Here is a 5,452-nt window from a genome sequence, read left to right as displayed (position 1 = left end):
TGAATAGCATCGATGGCTTTATCACCATTGCAAAAGGAATAACTGAGGCACAGTGGAAATTCCAGTGGCTTTAGTGAAACCTCTGCATGTGTACCATCAAGTCTTCAGCAATCAGTGGCTAAACTCCTACTCTGTGCCAGGCTGCGCATCACTACCCTGCAGGGACTGATCTCATCAGCTCTTGGTGGCTGTGCCCTCTCTGGTTTCAGTCCATCATCTATCAGCAGGCAGTTAAGAATCATAACTCCCATGTCTCCACTGATTGCAGGTCCTACAGTATAGATAAGCTGGGGCTGAATAATCAGTTCCACTGGAAATGGCAGGTGGGGAGGGATTTCAGAACAGCTTCTGCTACAATAGAAAATTAGGTTTAATATGATTTTAAGTTCGGTAAAGACAGGGTTGCACACGCAAACGCCTTCAGGGGACACACAGATAACATAATTGCATGAGGAGGCCAGGTATAAGACGCCAGAGCTGCTGGAGGCCCACCTGAACAGGGAAGAATAGAATATTACCTATCTAGAAGAGCAGAATATCTCCTCTAAATTCTTATGTAAGAAATACTGGTTTTAAATTTTGGTTAAAAAAAATATTCAGTTTAAAAAAATTATAGCATGACTTTAAAATTATACCTTCTGAACTAAATAAAGCATATCTATAAGCAAAATTTCACCCGCCGGCTACCAATTTGCACCCTCTGCTGAAAAGGTTTGAGTTATTAATGCGGATCCCACGAGGCTGATTATTTCCTGCCAGGCTCTGTGCTCACGCTTCAGGTAACTGCCACTGGGTTAATGATGGAAGGTGGATAAGAAGTCCCAGGCTGCGAGTTTTCTGTGTTAGGTTTGGTTTACTGAAAGAAATGAGTAGGGAGTGCAGGAGGCTTGCCTGAATGGACTGACAACCCTTCCATGGAAATATCACTCTAACAAATTTAAGGGACACGTCTTAGTGATAGCTCATATCTTCTTTTAAATACAGGGACAATTGAAGTCCCCATGCAGATGAACTGCAGCGTCCAGTCGCAGGTGATACGCAGGGCTTATCCCTGCTTTTCAGTCTTACGAAATTGCACTGCGATGCACTTTTCGTCTCATCCAATGGACTTTCTCATGTTTTTGCCTCAGCTCCCAGCTCCTCAGAATGTATATGAGTATAGCTTAGCAGTTTCAGAACATAGACTACAGAGCCAAATCCACCCTTCACTAACTGTGTGATCTTAGATGGATGAGTTACTTACCTTCTGCTTCCATTTCCTCATCAGAAAAATGGTAATGATAATAGTGTCTTTACCTCAGGTTTGCTATGAGGATTAAATGAGTCAATGATACATGAAAAGTGCTTAGACTCATGACTGGCACAAAGTAAATGCTCCATAGAAGTATTTGAAATTGCTTCTCAACACTTTCTTTTTTATATACTTCTAGTATTTTTAAAATTTTTAGATTCTTATGCCTTTATGGGTGCCTTGCAATTATGCATCACAGTGAAGTTCAAAGTTATACAGACAGACACATGTCACTTGTTCATGGATGTTTCTGTGTCTCCCACTCTGTTCTCTCTCCTTCCTCCCTGTACGTGTTAGTAAGATGACTTAGTGAAACCTTCATATCTGAAGGTAACATTATTTGACCTGTTTTCTTCCTCAATCCTCCATTTCCCTTCCCTGCCTCCTCCCTCAATCCTCTTCCATGTTTCTTAATAATTTCTTATTAACTATGAGAACCTCCTGTGGTGTTACTCTTTGCCAAGAGCAAACATTTTCACCGCCTCCCAAACAAACAAAAACAAAAAACAAAAAAATCTCTGTCCTGGGCAGATATTCTTTGAATGTTGTTTGGTCTTTCAGAACAGAAGACCGTCTGTATAGCTATGTGTATAGCTGCTGTAACATCTTGCCAAGAGGGTCCCTCTTCTGAGGACAGGACTTGCATTTCCATTTCACTGCATGATTCCAGTCAGCACTTCTTAAAGAACCCAAGTCTTACTTCTTTTTCCCATACCCTGCCCCTCTGAAGACACTTTAAAATCCACTTGAATGCTATAGACCAATCATTTGGCAAAGTAAACAGTGATTTCTTCACAGGAGACTTCTCTGTGATCTGTGGTGTTTTGACCATCTGCAGCCATGGAAACAGCAAATGAAGTGTATGGGTCATTGGAATGCTTTTAACTTGTGCTTCCTGTGGCAGAGACTACTAATTGCTTCTCAGTAACCTCCCCCCCCACCTTTTTTTTAAAAAAGGTTCATCTGAGCACATCACTGCCTCCACTAAAACATTTCCCTTGCAGCTTACAGTTGTCACGTGACAGCTTTGGCTGAAGAGATGGAAGCGGGAATGCTCTGTGTACCTTCCAGGAAATCTTAAAGGGAGGATGCCAATCCTAGTTTCAACCCTTCTTCTATCATGATACCTTGATGTAAATATAAAGGCTGGAGCTCTAGCAGCTATTTTAGACTATGAGGGCTAAGAGAACAAGTCTTAAAATGTAGACTGAACATAAAGAAAGGATAAAAATATTGTTCAGAAGATTCATAGGATCTACCCCTTTTCAGTCACCTACTAGACATTCAAGCCTAGAATTTTCTTCACATATATTCATATATAGCAACCAAAGCAATACCTTGCAGCAGACTGAAATAGGAGATTTAAATTATCTTCGATTAAGCCAGATAGGGATTTTAAAATATAAAAACCTACCTTTTCACTGTATTTTGTTTTATAAAATATAAATATTTTATATGTTAACATGTAATAGGTGTAGAATTGTTTCAAATGAATTGAATAAATATGCAAAAATTATAACATCTGGCTAGATTTTTTTTATAGAAAGTAGTGCATGACTGTAATTTCAGTACTTGGGAGGCTGAGACAGGAGGATTGCAGGTTTCAAGGCCAGCCTCAGCAATTTATCAGGACACTAAGCAACTTAGTGATACCCTCTTTCAAAATAAAAAAAAAAATAGGACTGGGGTATAGCTTCAAGGTAGAATGCCTCTTTTGCTCAAATCCCCAATACAAGGTTTTTTTCTGTTTTAATTTCTAATATGGTAATACAGTAAAAAAAAAAAGTTATTTGATGACCACAATAGTTTTTAATGGTGTAAAGAGATCCTAAGACCAAAAACCTTGAAAGCTGGTCTAGTCCCATACTCTAGGAATAGCAGAAAGATGAGCTACAAAAAGCTGTAATGTCAACTTCTTTTATGTGAGCAAAAAGTAAACGTATTATGTGCCAGCCACTAACATTAGAGATGTGACTGTTATATGAAGCCAGACTAAATTAACCAAAGTATTTTATGTGTATGTATAAATTTATAATCATGAATCCCACTATTATGCATAATCATAATGCACCATTTTCTTGGCAGTAGTAGGGATGAGACCCAGGGGCATTGTACCTCTGAGCTACACCCCCAGCCCTATTTTTTATTCTTTATTTTGAAACAGGGTCTCACTGAGTTGCAAAGGGCCTCACTAAGTAGCTGAGGCTGTCCGCGAACTGCGATTCTCCCATCTCAGCCTCCCAAATGCTGGGATTATAAGTGTGCGCCAACATGCCTGGCTTATAATGCACCAACTTTAAAGAGGAGGTAAAAATTTTAAAAAACAAAGTAACTTTCTTTTTTTTTTTTTTTTTTTTTGTGTGTGTGGTACCGGAGATTAAACCCAAGGGCATTCTACCTCTGAGCTATACCCTAAGCCTTATTTTATTTTTCATTTGGAAACAGGGTTTCACTAAGTTGCTGAGAGCAAATTAACTTTAACATAGATCCATTTGAATCTTTTTTATTTGAATTGAGACCCTGGTTAAAAGCAGAAGACAATGGAAAGCTGAAGGTGTTTTGTGTACTCCCTGCTTGAAAGCTCTGGTTTAAACAGGACAATATAAGCTGGGTGTGGTGGCTCAAGCCTCCAATGGAGTCTGAGACAGGAAGATTGCAGATTTGAGGACAATGTCAGCAGTGTAGTGAGACCCTTAGCAACTTTATGAGAGTCTGTTTTTTAAAAAATACAATAAGTTTGAAGGTATAGCTCTAGGGGTAGAATTCTCCTGGGTTTCATACCCAGAACCAAAAATAAGAAATACATAAATAAAATGTAAACTAAATGTCACAGATGTCTCAGTCAGTAGGTTTTGCAGAAGCTCTATATCCAGTTAGTCCTTCCTGTCTTCACACCCAGTTTTAAGAGAACAGGACTGACCCCAGAGCCTGGACTTGGTGTGTCCAGGGCGGGGCAGGGAGGGCCCTGTGTGTCTGAAGACCTGGGAGGGTCGCAGGGCTGCGGGAACCCTTTGGCAGGGTGCCTAAGCCTGGGCGGGGGGGGGGGGGTGTCAGGTGGCCCAAAGGCCATGCCACCAAGAAAGCTGCCCTCCGCCTCCCAGGCACTTCTTCTGTGTTTCCTGCCTTCACAAAAGACACACAAGAAACCCAGCAGCTGGTCATTGCCAAGAAGTGAAGGGCCAGACTCCAGGGCCGTGGGAAAGGGAGACAGGGAGGCCCTCCCATTCTGAGCTCAACTAAGGAGAATTTGGGGGAAAAACAATAGCAAAAGCATCCTGTGAGGAAAAACCCATTTTCTGCACCCAAAGGAAGAGAGTCTGGTCTGCCATATAAAACTTATGCAATTCCCCTTCAGAGTAAAATGTGAGATCAAATGAGCTGGACTTCCTGCCAGTCACAGGCTTTAACTGACCAGGTCTAACTTCAGCTTGCTACTGGAATTTAAACCCAGGTTTTGTTGAATACTCTGCAGAGGGGAACATATTGTTTTCCATTTTTGCAAGTCTGTTTTAAGTACCACATTTAAAATTAAAACTCTCTTGAGAATAATATGACCAATTTGTTTTCTTGTATGACTCACCTTAAAAGTGCAGCTAATTATTGTATTTTCCTCCAGTGGAGATTTTCTTCTCTTTCTTTTTTATTTTTAATTTTGGGACTGAGGATTAAATACAGGGGCATTCTACCTCTAAGCTACATTCCTAGTCTTACTTTGATTTTTATTTTGTAACAGATCCCCCTAAATTGTTGAAGGTTTTGTTAAGTTGCTGAAGCTGGCCTCAAACTTGCTATTATTCTGTCTCAGCCTCCAAAGTACCTGGTGGCGGACACCAATAGCCTAGTGATTTCTTCTCTTGCTTTACGTTGCTATTAAGAAATGACTGTTCAGCAGCAGTGGCCTTCTGGGGAGGGTCTGGGGCTGCCCTTCTATCATGTGTTTGTCACCAGAACAAAGCCACCACCCTTCCTCTGCAGACAGATTTTCTGAGGCCCTTCAGTAAAACCAAAGTAAACTATTTGGAAGAGATCATTAAAACTATACAGTGGCAGAAATTCAATATTCAAACATAATAGGTTTAATTAAAAGGGGTTTTTTTAGATGATATAGTATCTGGAAAAAGCATCTATGGGAAGGCATCTGAATGTTTGGTTGAGAGAATG

The sequence above is a fragment of the Muscardinus avellanarius genome (assembly GCF_963383645.1).
Source record: "Muscardinus avellanarius genome assembly, chromosome: 2".
NCBI classification, from domain to species: Eukaryota; Metazoa; Chordata; class Mammalia; order Rodentia; family Gliridae; genus Muscardinus; species Muscardinus avellanarius.
The sequence above is the reverse complement of the archived record's forward strand: the minus strand, read 5'-3'. Positions refer to the sequence as shown.